Source organism: Palaemon carinicauda, chromosome 32 (assembly GCF_036898095.1).
Source record: "Palaemon carinicauda isolate YSFRI2023 chromosome 32, ASM3689809v2, whole genome shotgun sequence".
In the NCBI taxonomy this organism is placed as follows: domain Eukaryota; kingdom Metazoa; phylum Arthropoda; class Malacostraca; order Decapoda; family Palaemonidae; genus Palaemon; species Palaemon carinicauda.
This window is the reverse complement of record NC_090756.1, coordinates 26,626,185-26,637,766: the sequence shown is the minus strand read 5'-3', so window position 1 is coordinate 26,637,766 and position 11,582 is coordinate 26,626,185.

Genomic DNA, 11,582 nt, shown 5'->3' with positions numbered 1-11,582 from the left:
GGTATATGTAGCAGTGGGCTCCATTGTCAGGTTCAGCAGTTGGCTTCATTGTCAGATTAAGTAGTTGACTACATTGTCAGATTCAGCAGTGGGCTCGTGTCAAGTTTAGCAGTGAGCTCCATTGTCAGGTTCAGCAGTTGGCTTCATTGTCAGATTAAGTAGTGGACTACATTGTCAGATTCAGCAGTGGACTCCATTGTTAGATTAAGTAGTGGACTACATTGTCAGATTCAGCAGTGGGCTCGTGTCAAGTTTAGCAGTGAGCTCCATTGTCAGGTTCAGCAGTTGGCTTCATTGTCAGATTAAGTAGTGGACTACATTGTCAGATTCAGCAGTGGACTCCATTGTCAGATTAAGTAGTTGACTACATTGTCAGATTCAGCAGTGGGCTCGTGTCAAGTTTAGCAGTGAGCTCCATTGTCAGGTTCAGCAGTTGGCTTCATTGTCAGATTAAGTAGTGGACTACATTGTCAGATTCAGCAGTGGACTCCATTGTCAGATTAAGTAGTTGACTACATTGTCAGATTCAGCAGTGGGCTCGTGTCAAGTTTAGCAGTGAGCTCCATTGTCAGGTTCAGCAGTTGGCTTCATTGTCAGATTAAGTTGTGGACTACATTGTCAGATTCAGCAGTGGGCTCCATTGTCAGATTAAGTAGTGGACTACATTGTCAGATTCAGCAGTGGGCTCGTGTCAAGTTTAGCAGTTGGCTCCATTGTCAGACTAAGCAGTGGACTATGTTGTCAGATTCAGCAGTGGGCTCCAGTGTCAGGTTTACCCGTGGGCTCCATTGTCAGGTTTACCCGTGGGCAACATTGTCAGTTTTAACAGTGAGCTCCATTGTCAGTTTTAACAGTGAGCTCCATTGTCATGTTTAGCAGTGAGCTCCATTGTCAGGTTTAGCAGTTGGCTCCATTGTCAGACTAAGCAGTGGACTACATTGTCAGATTCAGCAGTGGGCTCCAGTGTCAGGTTTAGTAGTGAGCTCCATTGTCAGGTTTAGCAGTGGGCTCCAGTGTCATGTTTAGTAGTGGGTTCTATTATCAGGTTTAGCAATGGGCACTATTGTCAGATTTAGCAGTGGGCTCCATTGTCAGGTTTAGCAGTGAGCTCCATTGTCAGATTTAGCAGTGAGCTCCATTGTCAGATTTAGCAGTGAGGTCCATTGTCAGGTTTAGCAGTGGGCTCCATTGTCAGGTTCAGCAGTAGGATCCATTTTATCATTATTGTATTGTTTTTTTTTTTTTTCTTGTTTTTTAGTTTTTTTTTTTGCTCTCTACCATTATTTTCTTCAGTATTTTCAACACTATAGTACCAACGCTTTTATTATTATTCATTTCTTATAATGAATGAATTCTTCTTCCTGAATAAAATTGATCTTTTTCATCTCTGAGGATATTCTCTCATTCTTCCTATATATAGAATCCTTTCATCCTTTGGACATTAAAGATCTCGTCTTTTCGGATCTGTTCATAACAGACAAAAGCTTTCTTTTTCTCTTTCCTTTTCCCTTTCTTTCTTTCTCTCGAGTCCTGACAGCTCACTTCATCAACCTCCAGACGTTTAAAAATAATTTGACTTTGATAAATCCTGAAAAACGTTTCAATTCTCGAAGAGCTGGCGTGAAGCTGACACGGTTCATTAATCCATTCTCTCTCTCTCTCTCTCTCTCTCTCTCTCTCTCTCTCGTGGATCTAAACATATGACTAATGCACAACGTTTCCAAACAAACTCACATCAGTGTCAACAGTCTAAACGTTTTTCTCCATTTTCATTCTAATGTGTCCCGTCTCTCTCTCTCTCTCTCTCTCTCTCTCTCTCTCTCTCTCTTAATTGGAGTCAGCACATTGAAGGATGCCTTGGAGTATGACCCATGATTAATAAATGAGCCTCCTTCCTTCCCTCCTTTGGAGTCCTATGTTGACCTTTCCTAATGAGGCTGGCTGAATCCAATGACCCTTTCACAGGGACACTTTGTCTCCAGATGCTGTTATGCGTCCTCTCAGGAATCCCCAGTCTCTAAAAGATTTTTTCAGAGGGAGTGAAGGATTTAGAACAGACCTTGTTCACAAAAAGTTGGTTTGCCTCAAGTCAAGTTTGGTTTTAGAATTGTTGTTGCTGCTGTTGTTGTTGTTGTTGTTGTTGTCATAATTAGGATTCCCTATGACTTTTATTGATATGTTTACTTCAAGTGAAGTTTGGTTTTAGAATTGCTGGTGTTGTGATGGCTGTCATAATTTGGATTCAAATGATTTTGATTGTTGTCTTCATCATTCTGATCGTTATTATTATTATTATTATTATTATTATTATTATTATTACTATTATTATTATTATTATTATTATTATTATTATTATTATTGTTATCATTATTATCATAATTAATAATAACAGGTACCAAGGCAATCCAAACTTTTCCAAGACCCCAACTGAAACAATCGTTCTAAAACTCTCCTCTTCCGGAGTCATTAGATCCTGTCATACAAAGTCCCTCTCTCATCCAACTCTCCTGACTTTCTCAATTGGAATCAGCACAATGAAAACCTACATTGACCCATGATTTATTAATGACCTTCCTTCCCTCCTTTGGAGTCGTGTTGACCTTTCCTAATGAGGCAGCAGCCACAGGAGTCCATTGACACCCCCCCCCCCCTGTGGGAGGGGAGGTGGAGGGGGTGCGAAAGGTTTGGCTCCAGCTATTCATCCAATCAGGATTTCGTCTTCGTATCTCCATTCAGAACTTTCTTGTCTTCACGTGAGGTTTGGGGGGAGTGTAGGTTATTATTATTATTATTATTATTATTATTATTGTTGTTGTTGTTGTTGCAATTATTATTGCTATTGCTATTGTTGTTGTTATTATTATTATTGTTGTTGTTTTTGTTGTTGTTGTTGTTGCAATTATTATTGTTATTACTATTGTTGTTGTTATTATCATTATTATTATTGTTGTTGTTGTTGTTGTTGTTGTTGTTGTTGCAATTATTACTATTATTATTATTATTATTATTATTATTATTATTATTATTATTATTATTATTATTATTATTATCATCATCATCACTTGACATGACGGACATATCAGAAAAACTACTTAACCTTTTTGAAGAAAACTTTCCCTTTTTTACGTAACATTCACTTAAAAACTAGGTAGTAATTTCCTATCGATTCCTTTATATATTAAGATTCAACTCCCATTTATACACTTTTCATCATTCATTAATATGACAGCGGCTTTGATGAGATCTTGCTGACGGCAGCGAGTATCAGAGCTTAGTATTGAGCGATGCGCTATTGTTTCAAAAACAATGATTCGGGGGAAATGATGGGGGGGAGGGCCAAACAGATAGATAAATTAGTTATTCTTTTGTTTATTTATAAAGAGAGTAGTTTTATTTATTCTTTGGATATAGATAAACGCAGACAAGATACGAAGAAGACATTGGAAATCGGATTTTAGGATTGCACGACTACAGAGCCATTTCACTATCGAAGAAGCTAAATGAAACTGAAGACTTCGAAAGATTTTTAAGATGGAAATCAATATATTGAAGATTAAAACAGTTCTGACGTAAGAGATGAATCATTAGAAAAATCTGTGTTGTTTAACAAACTCTTCCATTAGAAGGGGCTAGGGTTCGATCCCAAGTGTGAGGTAGAAATCTATTTCTATTTGAGCACGATGTTGTGTTGATATTTATCCATTATATATATATATATATATATATATATACATACATACATACATACATACATACATACATACACAGTAGAAGAGTTGAAAGACCCAGGCCCACATGGCTGAGGACTATGAAACGTGATGTAGATGATGATGAAAGAAGAAGTATTGATTTAAAAGCTCAGGATATAGAGGACTGACGAAATCTAACCAAGGCCCTTTGCGTGAATAGGTGTAGGAGGATATATATATATATATATATACATATATATATATATATATATATATATTATATATATATATATATATATATGCTTTTACCAATAGCTATCCATCAAGATAATAGAAAGGGAGATTAATTTCATCTTTTATTAAGATTTTCGTAATGACAAAGAAAGTTTTCCTTCTAACTTTACCTAAGGAAAATTACCCCTGTCTCTCTCTCTCTCTCTCTCTCTCTCTCTCTCTCTCTCTCTCCGAGGGTTTCTTTTAAAGTCTATCAGGAGATTAAAGATGTTTAATAAGAAAATTTATGAAAGTTGAAGGACATTATAACATTATCAGTAGCTGCTTGAGGGTATACTCAGGCCCACTATTTTGCGTTAACTTATTTATTTTCCTCACTGGGCTATTTTTCCCTGTTGGAGCTCTTGGGCTTATAACATTCTGCTTTTCCAATTAGGGTTGTAGCTTAGCTAATAATAATAATAATAATAATAATAATAATAATAATAATAATTTTGTGTTAACTTATTGCTTTTCCTCACTGGGCTATTTCTCCCTGATGGAGCTCTTGAGCTTATTCCATTCTGCTTTTCCAATTAGGGTTGTAGTTTGGCTGGTAATAATAATAATAATAATAATAATAATAATAATAATAATAATAATAATAATAATAATAATAATAATTTTGTGTTAACTTATTGCTTTTCCTCACTGGGCTATTTCTCCCAGATGGAGCTCTTGAGCTTATAACATTCTGCTTTTCCAATTAGGGTTGTAGCTTAGCTAATAATGATAATAATGATAATAATAATAGTAATAATAATAACAAGTGAGCAAGTCCTGAACGCGGACATGGTCCTCGTAGAGGACATACCTCCGCCAAGGTGACCTAGAGCGCCATATGTCCTAGAATCATGAATTGATGTGACTTCGACCTTCACATGACCTTGACCTTCACGTGACCTTCAAGTGACCTTGACCTTCACGTGACCTTGACCTTCACATGACCTTGGCTTCAAGTGACCTTGATCTTCAAGTGTACTTGACCTTCACGTGACCTTGACCTTCAGGTGACCTTGACCTTCACGTGACCTTGACCTTCACGTGACCTTGACCTTCAAGTGACCTGCTTGACTTTTGACCTTCAAGTGATCTTTGTTCATTTGCCACTGATACTTAATATGACATTGATATAATGCACCAATATGACCTTGACCTTTGACCTTTATAAATTTGAACATCACCCATGGGTTGCGCCTGGACTAGGACTTCCCTGTTGGCTTATGCAAAAGTCAGTGCTTTATTTCTGTCTCTTGATATGGCCACTTATGTCATAGTGACACCAGTGACCCCTGTGACCTTGACCTTGGGGTGACCTTGACCAAAATTTAATCAGTTCTTCCATACACATTGGGGAACTACTTGGCCAAGTTTGAAGTGATTCCGTGTAGAAATGTGGCCTCTACGTTGTCCACAGACAGACAGACAAACAAACAAACAAACAAACAAACAAACAAACCGAACCGAAAACATACCCTCCTGGCGGAGGTAATAATATTGCCTTTATAACCTCGTAATTATGATATTTATTAAAAATTATGATAATGTTAAAAACTTTATCATAGACTTTCTTCATCTATAATTCTTCGCAGAAATTATTCACACAATTGAGACGTTTTTCATCGATATTAAAACTCTCTCTCTCTCTCTCTCTCTCTCTCTCTCTCTCTCTCTCTCTCTGAGAATTTATGTCCCAAGGCTAAGGGAAGTTTGGACTATAAATTTCCCCGTGTGTCATTTTAGACTTGGGAGTTCGCTCGTTTCAAACGAAGCCGCGAGCAGGTGAATCGAACGACGTGGAATTATGTATTTTTCCATCATTTGGAAATTCTTAATCGTTCGAATTGTTGCTCTTGGCATCGTCTTAGTCTAAGATGTCTTCCAAACTGGATCATCACGAGTGTTGTGGTGGTATATTGATAAAGTCCCTGCCTGGCAATCTGTTAGACTTTGGTTCGAATCCCGCTGAAGCTCTGCAGCTACTTGTAGTGCCTGAAATCTGAACATTCTTGTGAGCCACGGATGGGGTTGTTAAGGAGAGCCTGTAGGTCTATCTACTGAGTCATCAGCAGCCATTGCCTGGCCCTCCCTGGTCCTAGTTTGATGAGGAGGGGGCATGGACGCTGATCATATGTATATGTAGTCAGTATCCAGGACATTGCTACTGTCCCTTGCCTCTGCCACTCATGAGCGGGCTTTTAATCCTTCAAAACTTCCCACGGAACTTGAAAATCAGATGAAGATGACAGATAATTCTTACAATAAGGTTCAAATTCTGTGGTGGTAACACCAACACGTTTCTTACACCTCTGGACCTTTACAGCTGAGAAGTTAAACAACATTAGCTCAGGTCAGTTAATGTATTAACATGTCCCCCTGATTAACTGTAACCTTTGACATTATGCCCTTTCTGAGTGGCGATACCTTAACGTGGTGAAAGGGTTTGTGTATTGCCATGATCAGCAAAGCTGTACTAGTCATGGACACACATACTAGGTTGGTTTATTGGGGCGATCAGAATAAGGTCTTCACCATCACCCATCTGCAGTGGCCAACGTGGTGATGAAAACTGGCCAAACCCCAGACTTGAGTAAGGACGTGTCTGAGGCCTTTGACATACAGTGGACTAGAAATGACTGCATTTATTATTGTTGTTGTTGTTGTTGTTGACAATATCTACTAGAATATTAGGTCTAATAAGATATCTAAGAATTTCTTAAGGGACTAAGGCTTGGAAATCTACTGTCAGAAAACTACCATGATCAGGAGTTTGGTTCCGATTTCAGTCTCTGCTGATACGGACGAATTTTACCAATAGATTTCACTATAGATAGAAAACTGGCTTTAAAACAACGATTTCTGGGCATTTAGTAAAAGAAGATAAGAATCTGTTTACTTCCGTTAGTGTTTATTGGTAAATAATAATGATAATCTTTATAGAGGATAATATTTTAGTTATCCTCGTGCAGTGGACTGTGACAGTTACTGAATGGTGCACCCACTTTTTAGCTTTCAATTTCGCTTCCATCCCTTCATATTTTCTTCTATCTTGCTATCCAACTTCTGTGGAGTGTTACTTCATCCCTGAATGGCTACCCGGCCCCAACATAAAAGTCATCTGGCTATATATATATCCTAATAATAGTGACATAAATAAGAATTTCATGAAGCTTGATAATTTTGGTAATAATAATAAGAAGAAGAAGACGAAGGAGAATAAGCTGAAGAAAATAACTGATAAATAAAGAAGAAACGAAGACAAAAATTCAAACTTGAAGATCTACGAAGAAGGGAGAAAGAAGAAGCGCAATTAATGTTTATTGGCAATAATGATAAGGAAAAGAATAAGGCTAAAATGATAACTGAGAAATAAAGAAGAAGTGAAGACAAAAATTCAAACTTGAAGATCTACGAAGAAGGGAGAAAGAAGAAGAGTAAATAATGTTTATTGGTAATGATAACAATAATGATTAGGAAAAGAATAAGGCTAAAATGATAACTGAGAAATAAAGAAGAAGCGAAGACAAAAATTCAAACTTGAAGATCTACGAAGAATGGAGCAAGAGGAGGAGTAATTAATGTTTTTGAGGGGGTAAGACCAGGGTAGGGAGAAGTAGGGGGGAGGGGAGAGGGGGAGGGGGTGTAAAACCCAATAGCTTCCAAATGCCACGACCAGATATGATAAGAAGTTCCTCGGGGACTCCTCCCCTCCTCGGGCCTCCGGGGTCTTATTAGGAGTTATTCTTTTGGTTCTGCGATTCCGGAGATGTCCTCGGGAGCCGATTTGTACTCTTTATTGGAGAAACAGTTTATTGAGAGAGAGAGAGAGAGAGAGAGAGAGAGAGAGAGAGAGAGAGAGAGAGAGTTCTATTATTATTATTATTGTTGTTGTTGTTGTTATTGTTATTCTATTTCGGCCCCGAGACTATATAATAAGCTCCCACGAAACATTCGAATGATCGAAGACATTAAGGCTTTCAAGAGGAAACGGAAGACTTTCTTATTTCATGAGTCTTTTGACTGTGACGATTTAACAATAACTGAACGATATGTAACTTGAAAAGATAAATACTGTGAACGAACAAGTTAAAACGACAGTGGAGGTCCTGTAGAGAGTGGGGTTCCCCTTCTGTTTGTGACCGGAAAAGTAGCCATCAAAGTAAAGTAAGAAAGTAAGTTTTTGTTAATATTATTATTGTTGTGGTTGTCGCTGTTGTTGCTGTTGTTGTTATAAAGTATTTTCATACGATACTAGAATGAAATTAGCAGACACTTTTCAGAAATATCATATTTGATTAATGGTAATAAAAAGATAAGAAATAAAAATGATTGTAATATATATCAAAAATAATATTAATAAAATATAAATATTAATTCATGCTGCTATAGTGATAAAGCCAAACCAAATATAAACATAAAAAAGTCTTTATAAAATGACGAAAACTGAAATATCTATCACGAAAAGACAAGAGTTTGCCCAAGACAAACGAAATGGATCTTTTTTTTGGGTGGGGGGGGGGGAATGGGATATTATCCCTGGCCTGGCTTTCCTCATCCTTTCCCCACATTCTCTCCCCATTGCTCATCTCCCCAAATCCCCAAGTCCTGGACGGGTTAGCCTGCAGGCTCTCGAAGGGCCTTATTGGAAAAGAAAATTGGAAAAAAAAAGTGTTTGGAAATTTCCGGAGAAAAAGTCCAAAGTTTTAAAATGTACCCAAGAGCAGTTTGATCCTGGAGGGGGGGGGATATACCTCCCTTTCCTGTAAGGGGGCGTCTAAGAGATCTCCCCCCCCCCCTTCCTGTAAGGGGGCGTCTAAGAGATTCCCCCCCCCCCCCTTCCTGTAAGGGGGGCGTCTAAGAGATTCTCCCCCTCCTTCCTGTAAGGGGGCGTCTAAGAGATCTTCCCCCCCCCTTCCTGTAAGGGGGCGTCTAAGAGATCCCCCCCCCCCCTTCCTGTAAGGGGGCGTCTAAGAGATCTCTCCCCCCCTTCCTGTGAGGGGGCGTCTAAGAGATTTCCCCCCCCCCTTCCTGTAAGGGGGCGTCTAAGAGATCTCTCCCCCCTTCCTGTAAGGGGGCGTCTAAGAGATCTCTCCCCCCTTCCTGTGAGGGGACGTCTAAGAGATCTCTCCCCCCTTCCTGTAAGGGGGCGTCTAAGAGATCTCTCCCCCCTTCCTGTAAGGGGGCGTCTAAGAGATTTCCCCCCCCCTTCCTGTAAGGGGGCGTCTAAGAGATCTCTCCCCCCTTCCTGTGAGGGGGCGTCTAAGAGATCTCTCCCCCCTTCCTGTAAGGGGGGCGTCTAAGAGATCTCTCCCCCCTTCCTGTGAGGGGGCGTCTAAGAGATCTCTCCCCCCTTCCTGTAAGGGGGCGTCTAAGAGATCTCTCCCCCCTTCCTGTGAGGGGGAGTCTAAGAGATCTCCCCCCCCCTTCCTGTAAGGGACACACACACACCCCAACCCCCTCTCATGCGGTGTTACCAGATTTTGAAATACCAAATTCACTTGAGAAAGATGAAAATACAATATATGAGCAGAAATGAACATTGACAAACCTTTTTTTCATTGTTATTATTGTTTTTGTTATTGTTGTTGTTATTGTTATTGTTGATGATGATGTTGTTGTTGTTCCCAAATATGTAATGTAATTAGATATAGCAAAAGAAAAGATAAAATAAAGTATAAACTGCTGAAAAGAAAGAAAAAACAAACTAAAATAAGCATCAAAGATAAACAACTAATTTGAACAACAAAAAACCAAGCCCTCTTTTAAGCACACCCCTCCCAAAATTCCCCATCCCATCAACATCCTATATCCTTCAGAATCCCCTACGTCCTACAAATGAATCACCCTTCAGTTCACACCCCAACTTCCTCTACCCCCTGACACTCCCCTCTCATCTTATCTGTTCTTATCAGTCACCTACAGATGTTCTTAAGGAAACCGATTGGTGTCCAACACCCTAAAATGACCTGGGGTGACCCTGCCAAGTGTCTCTGACCCTTGGGAGATAAGGAGATGAGGATGTCTAGAGGGGATTTTATGGTCTAGTTTTTGGTGCTTGAGGGCACACTATTCTATCTTATTTCTCTTCCTCTTGTTATAGTTTTTACAGTTTATATAAGAGATATTTATTCTAATGTTACTCTTTTTGTAGCGTTTTATTTCTCCTTGAGTTTCCTTTCCTCACTGGGGTATTTTTCCCTGTTGGAGTCCCTGGGCTTATAGCATCCTGCTTTTCCAACCAGGGTTGTAGCTTAGTAAGTAAGTAAGTAATAATAATAATAAAAGAGAATGGAAAGATGTAGGATATCTATTATTATTTTCTCTCTTTTATAAGAGTGATTACTCGAGTGCCATATGTAAATGAGATCATGATGAGGGATAGATGGAGATGGTTTGGGCATGCTCTTTGCACTCCCCAAGAGAGATTCGTTCACCAAACTTTCAACGGGGCTTCACAAGACACTAAAAGAGATGGAAGACAGAGGCCTACATGGCTGAGGACTAAGAAGCGCGAAGTAGTATTGATTTAGAAGGTAAAGATAGAGATGACTGGTGAAATCTAACTGAGGCCCTTTGCGTCAATAGGCATAGAAGTTGATGATAGGAACGAGAGAAATTGTAGTAGGTTGGGTGAGTTGCTGTTTTTATCTAGATTAAAGATTGGAAGGCATAACATTCCTGAAGATGTTTGTGGATGCAAGGTCTAAATGGAAATCTTCCTTCGTCTTTCCTTTAGTGAACAGCAAATCTTTTGTTTTAATGCTTTCTTGATCTCCAACCTATATAAGATATCATATCTTAATCTCCAACCTCTTTAAGATATATCTTAATCTCCAACCTCTTTAGATATCACATCTTAATCTCCAACCTCTTTAAGATATCACATCTTAATCTCCAACCTCTTTAAGATATATCTTAATCTCCAACCTCTTTAAGATATCACATCTTAATCTCCAACCTCTTTAAGATATATCTTAATCTCCAACCTCTTTAAGATATCACATCTTAATCTCCAACCTCTTTAAGATATCACATCTCAATCTCCAACCTCTTTAAGATATCACATCTCAATCTCCAACCTCTTTAAGATATCACACCTCAATCTCCAACCTCTTTAAGATATCACATCTCAATCTCCAACCTCTTTAAGATATCACATCTTAATCTCCAACCTCTTTAAGATATCATATCTTAATCTCCCAACGAAGGTAAAATAAAAGGCCAGATTTAGAAGTATGCGGAGAGAGAGAGAGAGAGAGAGAGAGAGAGAGAGAGAGAGTTGAAACCTTTAACATAAAATGGTAAAATTAGAACTGCTTGTGTGAGAGAGAGAGAGAGAGAGAGAGAGAGAGAGAGAGAGAGAGAAAGTTGAAACCTTTAACATAAAATGGTAAAATTAGAACTGCTTGTGAGAGAGAGAGAGAGAGAGAGAGAGAGAGAGAGAGAGAGAACACTAGCGTCTGTTTAAGTCGATTGAATTTGAATACATGAATAATCTTATCTTATGTTTTTCAGAACAATAATTTCTCGATGTTGTTTTGCAGAATTCCTGTCAATATGAAGTTTATGAAATTATAATTTAGTTATGACAATGTTATTCACTGAATGTTTAATGCATCA